The sequence below is a fragment of the Monodon monoceros genome, unplaced genomic scaffold (assembly GCF_005190385.1).
Source record: "Monodon monoceros isolate NGI ecotype Baffin Bay Population unplaced genomic scaffold, NGI_Narwhal_1 Super_Scaffold_18, whole genome shotgun sequence".
NCBI classification, from domain to species: domain Eukaryota; kingdom Metazoa; phylum Chordata; class Mammalia; order Artiodactyla; family Monodontidae; genus Monodon; species Monodon monoceros.
In genome coordinates, this window is record NW_021703774.1 from 149,359,309 (window position 1) to 149,372,882 (window position 13,574).

Here is a 13,574-nt window from a genome sequence, read left to right on the forward strand (position 1 = left end):
GAAGAGTAGTCCCTGCTCTCCGCAACTAGAGAAAAGCCTGTGCGCAGCAACGAAGACCCAAAGTCGCCAAAAATAAATAAATAAATTTATAAAAAGAAACGAAAAGCCATCTAGTCATCTGGTGACCGTTAAACAAAGAAAGTACAAAGGGCAACCCACGAAACTGTCCACCAGAGGCAGCTTCATATCTGAAGGGGTGTAATATGCGGCTCCCTTTGTGATGGTCATTTTCTGATTTTATGAAGGAAAAAAAGTCTATTAAAATTACTGAATTGACCAAGTGGTCAATACAGATGGTAAAACTTACGGAAAAGTTATTTCTGTCCTTTACACAGACAGTAAGTGAAGCCAATAGTTGGTGTATGGAGATCTGGCAATGAAACCCTGAGCTGAGCCTTAGGCTTACTTGAGCCGGAGAGGTCCTTGACAAAAATGAGGTGTCAGCTGAAGCCTGTGATCAGAATTAAGCAGCCAAAAGACTGGCAAAATGTCTTACACTTCATTTCTCACTTTGAAGCTGATCAATTTCTGCCTACTCAAATCCAGAAGACTCTATCTGTAACTGAAAGGGAGGATGTGCAGACTAGATTGTGTCTTGACAGCCTTTCTAACTTGAATATTCTTTAGTTCTAAAACTGTTAAAGGAGCTGCCCCAGAATCCTGAGTCCTCCTGGTCCTATACTGCAAGACACTAGAAACACTGTCCTCTGAGGAACAAACAGCAGAAAGAACCAAGAACGCTTGACCTAGAGAAGTTTCCAAGCAGTATGATGAAGTATCTAAAGGGCTGGGAAGTGGGAGGAAGGAAGCTTGTTCTGGATGTCTACTGAAGCTGGCACACTAAGATCCAAGGGCAGATTTCAAACCAACAAAGAGCTTTCTCACAGCTGTTCAAAGAATAGGGTGTCCCCTAAAGGGATGACTTTTCTGACCCTGGAGGTGTCTGAGCAGAAATTGAAGCAATCACTTGGCAGAGATTTGGGGAACGAGATTTACAATTCCTCTAACAGTTTGTTCAAGATGAATTTTAAGGTCCCTTCAAACTCTAACACAATGTGCCTGGAAGGCTTGATAAGCTTACAGATCTGATACTTTCCGTTTCAGGGAATCTGGGTTTTAATTTTCCTTTAATTATTAAGCACAACTGGAAAAACCCAGGATAGGCAAGATCAATTTCACTAGCAAATCTCCCTGGCCAAATACACTCACTTATGTGTTGAGATATCATAACAGACTGTTTAGTGTGCCAGGGGCCCTCTGGTTGGAAGAATCTGAGCAATTCTGGCTCTGGACTAAGAGTGGGTGGTTATTCTATTATAAAGAATGATATTGATGTGGAATCACAAACTTCATGGCCAGAAATTCCTTTCCTGTTTCCTCACCAAGGCAGGTGCCAGTCAGTTCAGTCTTTTCTTAATCCCTCCCCACACCTATCTACCTTATTCTCACCACTCTCACCAATGCTCCATATTATAATACAAATAAATAAGTGGAGCATTTTAGCAACTATGAAGTTCAGATTCAAATTACTTATCAGCTTAAGTCACACTCTCTGACTAGTGTATTAGGAGACCATTACAGATAAATCTCCCCAAAATTCAAACACAGCCCAAAATGCAAACACAGCCTTGTGGAAAGGATTACATAAAGTTGGCCAATTATCCCGCCCCCCCCACCCCCGCAAAAAGTACTTCGCTCCTTGTGTAAAATCATCAGTTTGTGTTTAGAAGGAAAGGAGGCACAAAGCCTCTTTCCTCCATGTCTTATTATTTTTTTTTAATCTGTTCATGAGTTTCTCCTTAGTTTTGGTATGTGGAACTCTGCCAATAGCCATCTCAGTGACTGAAATAAATACCTGATACAGCTTTCAACTTCTTGTTACCCTGACAGCTCCAACAAAAAAAAGCATCTGTTCATTTCACATGCTGTGTGTAAACTTTTAAAAAGAGAAGTACAGGGAGCACCCCTTTGGATGCTTCCCCCCTTCCTATAACACAAATATCTGTGCTGATGCCAAATTTCAAATTAGTTTCCAATTAGTTGATTACAGAGTTCAAAGAATTCTCTACTCATTTCAAAATTCCTAAGAACAGAATTGGTGTCAGATTTTCCTTTGGTGAACTTGGAAGAAAGAACAGTCCTGGCCTTTCCTGCTGTCTCCTAATTAAAACAGCAAGGTGGAGTCTCCTCACACCCTAACACAGCTCCCTTTCCAAGTTTTGGACTTGGCACTTTGCCTTTGTCTGCTCCCGACTTTTAAACCACCAGCCTCCTAGGAAAATCTGGAGGCCCTAGATCCACACTTCCTCAGATTCTATACTGCCTTTTCATCCACCTCTCTCTCTTGGAGGATTACTGCTGACTAGAGGAGGGGACAGAAGACTGGTTGGATCTTGCACATTTAAAATTTACAAAATGCCTTTCATCTTATGATCTCTAGACTTCACAAGCGTTTATTTAGTGGCAAGTGGAAATTCCACAGTATTCGTCTGAACCTGTTGGGCATCCATCACTACTATCCTTTTATTACATAAAGATGGCTACAGAGTGGCTCATTAAGCAATGCAGCATGATGTGAAGCTTGCTTTAAATGGGATACTAAGGATTTTGATGCTCTTTGAGTTCTCGTGTTATTTTTGAACTCATGAGAAAACTTTCCACACACTCTTCAGGAACTCTCATGACCTCTGTAAGCCCTTTCCTGCTTGTAGACTTTCCAAAAGACAGTGTATTAATCCCTCTTTAGCCACTCCCCAAGACAGTAGTGATGACAAAAGCACAGGGCTTTGTAAGTGAGAAAAGGCCTAACAGAAGAGTGGGAGGAAGGAAAGCAGGGGATTACGGAGGGAATCACATTTACTCATTAGGATCTGGATATACAGAGACAGTAAAGAAAGGATTTCTGAGTGAAGGACTAGAGGCAGGAAAGCTAAAGAGGTAGGGACCCTAAAGAAGCAAATTCAAGGTTATCATGGTTTAAGTTATAGGATATATGCAAGGGAAAAATGAAAGGTCAGAATGCTAAGTAGCTCAAGGCCAGTTCACGAAGGCCCTTGAATGCCAAGCGTGAACTTTTGCTTTATTCAGAACACCATGACTACACCAAGACTTACTTATTTAACTTACCAGGGGGTCATGCGAGTTATTGAGTGGTGTGTGGATAGTTTCCTAAGAATTTGAGCCTGGCTGCTCATTCAACTGCCGTTTAATATGTATTATTGCATTAAAAAAATCCAAATCCTTAATTTACAAATGACGCTTGGGGTGCTAAACTTACTTTTCCAAAGGAACACAGCTATTAAACACCTAAGCTCTTAAGATTTGAGCCTAGGTCTGCTGATACTGCACTGGTATCAATATGTACAGAACAGAGCATAGTCGGGGAAGATGGAAGGTGGAACAATCAGCTAGGAGGGTTACACAGTTTAGGTTAACAGGTAACGAAAGCCCGGACTCATGAAACTGAAGAAGGGTGTGGTAAAGAAATTGCAGAGGCAGACGATTTGGACTTTACAACTGATCTGATAGAAGGTAGAGGTTGGGGGAAAAATAAATTTAAAATAAGGCTGTCATATTACTCTTGGATGACTGAGGGCACAGTAGTACTGTAAGACAGCAGCAGGGAGGAAGAAAACACTGCAGGAGACAGCACATTCCATGTGGAGCACACTGAGTGTGAGGGACTCAAAGGCTACCCATGTGGAGGTGTCCAGAAAGACTGAAGTTCAGGGCAGAGATAGACACGTGGAAACTTTCTCTTGTAGAACAGTGAGGGGTTGGACATCCTGGGGCTGAGTGTGGAGAGAGGGGAGAAGAGGGCAGATGACGGGATTTCAGGCACCACATGTTGGGGAGGTAGAAAGACAAACCAAAACAGAAAGCAGAAGAGCAGCCAGAGAAGAAAACGGAGAGAGCACAAGGTCAGGAAAGTAAACGGACAGGAGGGTTTTAAGAAAGAAGATATGATGTTAAATGGTGCACAAGGAATGAGGAAGACAATGAGTTAGACAAGGCCACTAGCCTTGGCAACTAGGACGTCAGGGGGTACTTCCGAAAGAATGGTTTCAGTGCAGCGATGGGGGCTGGGTCAGACTGTAGGGGATTAAGGATAAGCAGTGGTGAGAAAGTAAGTATTGGTCCTCCCTTATTGCGACTCTTCTTCTGGCTTCCATGACACTGTGCTATACTGATGGTACCTTTCTAGCCAGTCCTTCTTTTGTGTCTTTGGACTCCTCTTCCCATCCTCTTAAGGCAAGTAATTCCACAAGGTGTAGCCTTGGTTCTTTTCATTTGTTCAACAAATATTTATTGGGATCTACTACGTGCCCTAAACTATGCCAGACACTAAGGGAGAAAGTGATGAGCAAGACATGATCAGGAGCCTACGTTCTAGTAGAGGAGACATTCATTCATTTTAATTCAATTGCAATAAGTACTCTGAAGGAAAAGCAAACAGTGCTATGAGAGCAACTGTCAAGGGCCCTGATGTGGTCTGGAGGTTCAGGGGAGGCTTCCTTGAGAAAGTGACCATGTGGGCTTTCACTTGACACCAAGAGTAGCCTTTCCAATTCTAGGATGGCATGATTTCACAACTTTCACAAAGTAGCAACTTCACAAAGGTGCTTAGCTATTTCTATGAAACATATCCCTGGGCTGAATCTCTAAGGAATCTTGCTGTAGGGGTCCTCTCTCCAGTGTTAGAAAAGGAGGTAAAATAAGTAATACAGAGTCAAGAGATTTTTGAAAACTCTTTCATTTTGTTACTAAAGCAATTCTTATCACTGATCACAAACAAACAACTTAGGTTTGAATTTAAAGAATTAGACCCAAATCAGAGCTCTTTCTCTGGGAGTGAACTGCAAGATGAGAGAGGTATTAAATGGTTTACTTGAATGGATGCAATGAATTCAAGCTGGAGAAGACCCAAGACAGGTTCAATTTCTTTGAATTCGTATCTTCTTCTTCCCTTGCTCACAAATACACGCAACCAAATACTAGAAACATATATTTGCTGAAAGCTTTTCTGTAAAACATCTTGATCTGGTATATGTGCTTGGCAGAGAGATTAATTATATCTGTGTTTTTAAGCTGTTTCCTCTGAAATTAAGCTGATATTTTTTCCCCTCACATCTTAATGTTTTAATTAAAGATTAATATTAAGAGGTGTCTCTCTCAAAGATGCTGACTTGGTAGTTGCCATTGTATGGCAACAGAGGAAGGTAACATGGTCCATGCTAAAAGCTAATTAGGCCAAGGACCCTGAGATCATTAAAGCTGATCTGCTAGGTAATTGAGTGACTGGGGAAGTCACTGAGCTGGTAATGGCTTCCGGTTAATTCTGGTTAATGATTTGAAAATAATACTGATTTGTAGAGCACATAAACCAAGGTCAAAATGGTCTCAGAGAAACTTGCTGGCTGTGGGATTCTGATATCAATGAATGAATAAATTAATTAATAACCATGTATATGTATGTATGTGTACATATAGTATATTTAAAGCTGTGTTAAGGAGTCATGACCTAAACCCGCCTATGCATTGCCGGTATAGGGCTGGAAACAAGCTCTTCATTTGTTCCCCAGAAAAACCGCTCAGGAAGGCTCTTTGTCCATCCACCTGTTTCACTGCTGTCATCAAACTAATTTACTTTATCATTTCCATTTTTTCAAGAAGAAAAAGAACTAATTTAATCTGGTGCTGGGTCTTAGATCAAATCTTCTGGGGAATGATCAAGCTGTAGGCACCAAGGGAATAACTTTTCTTATTAAAAAGATTTCATAATATTATAATTTGTGTGTCTGGATAAACTTCTTAAAAGAATATTATCATTTGTTGAGCACTTAATATCTGCCTAGGGTTTTCATCTACATCACTTCATTTGATTCTCATAAAACCCCTAAAGGTAGGATTTACCACTGTTCACATTTTATAGTTGAAATAACTGTACAGAGAGGTTAAGTGATTTCCCCCAAGGTCACTCAGCTAGTAAACGATAGAGCCAGAATTCAAAGTTGAATATTTCTGACACAACCTCGTATTCAGTTTTTCTCACTACGCCAAGCTGAATGAAGTATGAAGATTCTTCTTGGTGTCAACTGGTTGAGTAAATGACAATGACTCTAATGTAATGGGTAACTACAAGACAGTATTTCAGAACCTGGCTTTCTTCAGGTGCATCTCAAGTAGTAAATTCCTTAGTTTTACTCTGTTCAGGCTAATACTGAAATGAAACTGTGTTTCTTTAACATATGCTAACTAGTAGAGAAGGAAGGGAGCCCAGAGGCAAGATGTAGAGGTGAGGAATCCAGGCTGGAATCAGAATTTCTCAGGACACACAAGGATTTACCTCAAGTGTTGCGGAACAGTCAGCATTTTGAATCCTACAGTTCACGTGGCGTAAAGAGCATTCACTCAATCAGTCAAATATTCACTAATCTCCAACTATGCATATACCCATATGCTAACTACTTTGAGAGACACAAAAATGGATATATTAAGATGAGGGATGGGACAATGCATATAATCATTAAACGCCAAAAGTAGGCAGTATATGATGAAGGCCAAATGAGTTACACATATTAAGTGATTTAAGAGAACGGGAGAAGTAGTGAGCTAGCCCGGGGGGTGGGGGGGGGCGATCAAGAAGGTTTTGAGGAGGTCAGGTATGAGTAGAAATCAAATAGGTAAAATGAATAAGAAGTGTTTGGGATAAGTGGATGGAGTGAATGGTCTATATAGGAAACAAGACTGGATAGACAGTAGGGATCAAAAATGTGGTTCCTAAGACTGGAGAAGCAAAAAAGTGGAGGCACAGATACAGACCAGTTTTGCAGGATGCCACCACTTAATCCATCAGATCGGATGGCTCCTGCATTGATCTGGGGGAAGGATAAGCACTCACAGAGAGAAGGGTGAATACAGACAGATGCTAAGGGAAAACCACCTTGGAGGCCCAAGTTTTAGAAGGCTACAGCACAATTTATGTCTGTTTTTTCCGTGGGAACCATGGGCATACACGCTAGCTGTCCAATCACACTAGCTCTCTGCATTCCTAACAGAGGATCTTTTGTTCCAAATAGCAAGGCTCAAAAGAGACAGTCTGATAAAATCACACTGAGGTCAGTACTCCCAGCTGGCGCAGGGCTGATGCCATTCCATAACACACCCTACAGGAAGCAGCTTGAGATACACAGCTGATTGATTTCCACAGCAGGAACCTTGTGGCAGGCAGGGTGGGGTGGGCACTGGTCAAGCATGGAGAGAATTCTTTAGCCACTGACTCAAATTAGTTCACCAAGATCCTGACCTGATCCAACAGATCTGTACAAGTCATTCTCAGAACCAACACTGTTTCTTAACTAAATTTTGAAAAAGGGGAGGAAAACCACGAAGCTTCCCCAGGCAATGGGACTATTTCATCAGTTAACTCTTACTTGTTATGGAATCTGAAAAGGGCAAAATATCAAAACCCCCTATATTCTCTAGAAGTGGGCTGAATAACCCTTTATTGTAAGGGGCTATCCTGTGTATTATAGGAAATTTAGCAGCACCCGCTAGATGCCAGTAGCAGCCTCCCCAGTTGTGACAGTAAAAAATGTCTCTAGACATTGTCAAATGTCCTCCAAGGGCCAAAACTGCTCCTCCCACCCCCATTGAGGGCCACTGGTCAAGCACGAGCTTTGGTGCCAAACAGCTCTTTCCAATCCCGGCACTAACATTTATTCGCTCTGTGCTTGAACAAGTTACTTTAACATCTTCAAATCTCAGTTTTCTTACCTGCAACTGGGATTTTAAATGTCTGATTTACCGGGGGGTTAGGATCAGAGATAATTTAGACTTAGGTCTCTCTTACTGTTCTTACCACTGTATCACCACCACTGCAATTCTCTGTGCCTGTTTCTCCTACTGCACTGTTAACCAGAGACTATCTGAGACCCCAGCTCTCACCACAAGGACTGGCCCAGAGCAAATGCTCAGTAAGGATGGACTGAAAGGAATACAGAGCCCCTTCCTCCTAACACCCCAAAAGTGATCCACGGACCATCACCTCGCAGCACAGCACTTATTCTCATCCCTGGGTGGCCAAAGTTCTGAAAGGTCCACATTTCAAATCACAGTACTGGTGGTAGGAAAATAGCTTGTGAAGGCCCAGGGGATAAGTGTATCCCATTAATCTGCCACAGCCACTAACAGAGACTGGTATTTGAAAAGTACTCGGTAGTGGCACTGGCAAAGTAATAAGGAAGGTGGGGAGGGAGCACATTCTCCCCATAGCTAGGTTTTTCCAACCAGGACAGCTGAGACTTGGGAAGAGTCTGTCTGGCAGAAGACAGCCTTTTGGTGCAGTAATGCTTTGGTGCAGTGACCTGACCTGACCTGACTCCCTGTGGGACTGATTTTATTCCTGGTAAACCAACCACCTCTAACAACAAAATGCCCTTAAAAGCAACTCATCGTACCTCCTAGAGAATCACCACTTATGGCTCGTGTGCCAGCCAGCTAGCTGGAAAGTGCCCAGGACTAGGCTAAGGCTGAGACCCTTTACCATGCATTCTAGACACAGCGAGAAACAGCCCCGCTCTGCAAGTCTGTGCTCATCTCAATCATGTCCACTAATCAAAACTCAACAATAAACACAAGTTCTGCACAGGATAAATTCTAGTTTTTCTGGACACACACGTTTCACGTGATGATCAATCTTGGTTGCAAATGCTACATGCTGACACTACATGTGGAGAATTTCAGTAAACTCAAAGAGAAACTCCTCACTGCTTCCTTCTGGTTGAGGATATATTCGCTTTTGCTTTAAAATCTTCCCTTTGCTATCAAAATTTCCAGATGGATTTTTGTGAAATCCATCAACACTTTCTTGACGCCCTTCCATTTGATTTTACTACCTTCACTGAGGCGTGAGGCTCCTTCAAGATGATGTAATGGCTACAATCTTGGGATTTTGCTTGTGGTGCTGATATTTAAAATATTAATGGCAATACTTTAAAATGGGGCTGGAAAAAGTTCAACATGAAGCAAACTTAAGGGTCTTAAAGGCTCCTTCACCTTCTCCCCACCCAGCTGCTACGGTGTGGGTGGAGAGGATTATTACAGAGCATTGGAATTCTTGGGGGGGGGGGAGGTGCAGAGGGGGATGGTCACATAAGGGTTATAAATATCAGGGGCCGCGGAACTGTGAGCTCCTGGGCTGAGGACAGACTGTAGTCTCCCCTTAAAGGCACAGAGCAAGGAAGCTCCCTCAAGTATTTCCACAAAGGAAGTTCCTCTTCTCCACAGAAATGCTCAGCTGAACACCTGCAACCACCACTCTACTCAAAAGAAACCGCAGATGCCAGGAAAGGGGACGAGATTTTTAAACCAAACACAGATCAGCACCAGCAAAAATAAAGAATCCAGGGCCCGGCCTAAGGGTGTTGCTAACTACACAGTCATAACCAGATTACCAGAAGGTATCGTGCCACGTCAATATTTATCTTAACGAGCACCTTTTCCAACTGAGTCCTAAATTTCCCACATACAGGTGGCACTTTTCTCCTATCTGGGGCAATGGTTCTCAACTAAGGGAAAATTTTTCTTTCCAGGGGACATCTGGCGATGTCTAGAGGCATTTTTGGCTGTCACACTGGGGAAAGGTTGCTACTGGCATCTAGTGGGCAAAGATCAGGGATGCTGCTAAACATCCTCCAATGCACCGGACAGCTGCCCACGACAAAGAATCATCCAGCCCAAAATTATCAGGAGTGCTCAAGTTGAGAAACCCTGTTCTAGGGCATTCGTTTTACTTCCTTGGACCCCAGTAGTTCCTAGTGGAGTAGCCTTGTTTAAGGAAGAAGGAAAAAACCAAGGCAGGCCAAGGGTCAGCACAAGGCAGGGCAGGCAGGGGTGGTGAGGGTCTACTCATCTTATCCTGACGGCTGTAAAGCTGGAGATACTTAACCTCCGGTGACAGACAGGTCACACCAAGTGTGATTTCCTTTCTCTCCAAGGGCAGGTAGATAATGCTAGCCTCACTTGCTTTCTTCTCTGGTAAATCTAACTGGCAAAGACGAAGATGAGCTGATACTGTCTTTGTAATTATTTGAAAGTAAGGAGTGAATATCTATCATTGTGCAAACTGGCAGTCTCTCAGCTCCATGGCAGGCCCTGTCCTCCAAGGGTTTTCACATGTGCTCACAGTGAAGCTTATGCTTGCTTTCCATGAGGCCAAAAAATCAGATGAACAGGTTTATGGGGCTTTCTTGTTCTGGCTTCAAAGTAGCATAGAGGTCCCCAGACAGAAGCTGCAAGTGTATGCAGTCCCTGACCCTGGGCTCGACTCAGACTGAATCAGGACTGAGAACAGGCCTAAGAAAGCCTGCTGCCTTACCTGTAGCCCACCAAACCCCAAACCTCCACACGTCCTGACTGAGAGGCAGGCGTGGTTCCTGAGGGGGGTGCAAGGGAGGGGCTGGTGTAAGACTCAGAATGATCTCAATTCTTGGGCTTCCCTGGGGGCGCAGTGGTTGAGAGTCCGCCTGCTGATGCAGGGGACACAGGTTCGTGCCCTGGTCTGGGAAGATCCCACATGCCGCGGAGTGGCTAGGCCCATGAGCCATGGCCGCTGAGCCTGCGCGTCTGGAGCCTGTGCTCCGCAACGGGAGAGGCCACAACAGTGACAGGCCCGCGTACCGCAAAAAACAACAACAACAACAATGATTTCAATTCTTGATTACAAAACCTACATAGGGAATTTCAAAATGAGGAAAGCTTCTTGTTACCATCAGACTTACAGATATCTTCTCCAAATCTGGAGTCTTTCTCTTCCCTTCCTAGGAAGGTCACCCTGGGGGAATTCTTTGACTTAAGTTTCAGTGAAATAAAGGTCCCTCCTTTCTTGTTAGACTCTAGTTATATATATACAGTTCCTTTTCGTCACTAATCAGAGACACTCTTGTTCAGGAAAACAGAATTTCCTGAAGAGATTAGCCAAAAGTCTTTTCCTTCCAGTTTTCTGCAAACATGCTCAATATTCTCTTTTGTGATTTCTGGAATGGCTTCTTCCTTTCTACTTCCAACAGAGAGCAGAACTCAGTTAAGTGCCTAACTCAGGAGGTTTGAGGTTTTTGCTTGTTTAGTGGGAAAGGACTCTCTTCCATTCCCATCTGATAGGTCCTCGCTGGCTGTCCAGATTCTATCAATTATTCAGAAGCAATCGAGGGAAGTCTTTCCTAGGAATAATGACTTTCAGTTTTTCACATTCATTTAAGAAGGAAATAACTTTTCCCAGAGGCTAACTGCCTTTCCTAGCATTTTCCAGCACTGTTGCACAGTCCCAAGTAAGCCTGGGGTTCTCCACAGACCTGACTCATTTCTCTATTCTGACCATCCCCCGTGGAGTCAGCTAGGTCAAAGCACAGCCCACGTTTCCGTCTCACAGATTCATACCCTCTTCTCTACAGCAGATTCTGTGCTGAGAGCGTGATCCCATTGTAAAAAGACAAGAGTTGAAAACTTAAAAGCGAACACTGTTTTTTAAATACTTACCTTCATCTCTGCTTTTTCTTATTAAAAAAAATTTGAATCTGAAAGCAGAGCCACACTGTGTGCGTCTGGTCTGCTGCTGGTGTGAGGGAAGATTCATCTATCGCTGGGCTACTCCACACACCAACCCAGGAACTCAACGCTCAGATCACGAAAATGACTCAGTCCTCAGAATGGGTCCAAAAAGACCTTCCCTTGGCTCAGCCTCGAGGGAACTGTGAACTGACACACAGAGCTTTTCCCTTCTCATTGTTTTCACTTCCCATGAGCTCAGCATGAGCTAAGCCAGTACTGTGTTCCTCCCCTCCTGCCTCAAAACCTTTGCTGGGAGGAGGCAAAAACTCTTCCCAAAGCCCTTGACTTTACAAGGTGGACCTGTGGAACCAGGCTTCTGATCTGTACCCCCAGCTGGAGGAGGGTACACACGGGCACTCAACTTCACCACCCTCCTTCTCGCACTCATCTTCTCATCTTGCCTTGTCACCACCAGCTCCCTGCAGATACACACACGGGCCCCAGCTGCCATATCCACAGTATCGGTGGTGGGAGGCTTCTTCTTAGAAAGCAGCAAAACAAGTCTGTTATCCCAAGCAACTAAGCGGCTACTGAACCCTGAGTGCTGCTGGGCTACACACTAGGATACAAATAAAATATGGGAATGTCCAATAATTTCTCAAAAGCTTTCAGCAGCGTCAAAATTCAGAATGTCTCTAGAAACCAAGGGTTAAATGAAAAGGAAACAATCGCTTGTCCTCAAATCCAAACACTATATATGCCTGCCTGTGGATTCTTTTTTATATCCTAGGTCATATTTAATACAATTTTAACAGGCTTGTTTAGTTTTCTAGTTCACAGAAGATCAGAAGGAAGGGACAGACTGCTCAAGGCGGACTCAGTGACAGCAGTGAAAAGTAAAGCAGTGAGAAATGATACCTGATAGCAGGGCAATGGGGGAAAAGGCAGAAACTACATCCCCCCATGTATACATACACATACACATACATCCAACCCAACCAGTTCAGCAATTAGAGGCCTTAAACAAGGACTTCAATACAGAACTCAAACTGCATGGTAATTTAAGAACATTTAGTACAAAGCAGCCTCACCATAGTAGAGAACAGTATAATCTGTTTAGTAATGTTAACCTGCACTCATAAGGACTTACATACAATATAATGTTTAGGAAATTAGGCAAATAAAAGTTAAAATAATTCCATATAAACCAGAATCTAGTTTGATAAAACTACTTTGGTGCCTCAAGGGATAAGCTTCACTTTTCTAAAAAACTCATTTAGTTGGTTAGACAGTTGATCCTAAGTAACCCAGATCCAAGTAAATCAGATAAATGAAGCATGCCTGTAGCAGAGCCTCTCCTTTTGAGGGGCTTACAATGGAAGAGGGAAGAGAAGCCCACGTGGTGAAGCAGGAAAGGCCACCCAGCCACTGGATTAGGTGTAGGCATTTCCCAGAGGATAACATGTGGGCTCATGGCTTTGAACCTTCTCTACCTACCCTTTCTTCACCCGGTGCCTCAAGAATCCCAAATACGATGACTTGTGTTGCTCCACATTGCACTGTAAGGGGGTCTTCGGCCAATGTCTCACCTTAGTGTGCTAAACATGCCCCAAGCTAGAGGGCCCTTCTGAAACAGCCATCTTTCTACATCTGGATCCTGCCTACAAATTTGTGATCTTTTTCGGGACCACGTGGCTCTGGCCTGGCGTCAACACCACCTTTCCATCCATGTTTTTAACAGAAAGAATCCTAACAGGCAGGGGCTCTGAGAGAACAAAGTAACTCTGATGGCAGAGTGTTACTGTGTAAGTAGGAACAATCACCACTGGTGATGGAAGTAAGGTATCCTTTCCAAATCTACTCCAGGCACCAAGAAGGAAGGAGCAAGCAAACAGGCCTCCAGCAGGGAAGCGAGGCGCTTTTCGGTTAAGTCTTGGGGTGAAAGGCTCATGCAGTGAGAGCCAAGACCCAGCAGACAGCCCTGGGTTCCAAACCCAGGCCTGGCAAATTTGCGCTTTTGAGTCAAC

At 43.5% G+C, this 13,574-nt stretch overlaps 1 protein-coding gene across 18 annotated transcripts in view; it reads right to left on the bottom strand.

Annotated features, from left to right (window-relative positions):
• MACF1 (microtubule actin crosslinking factor 1) overlaps positions 1-13,574 on the bottom strand; it is a 342,346-nt gene that overhangs the window by 68,115 nt on the left and 260,657 nt on the right. The window lies entirely within an intron of this gene.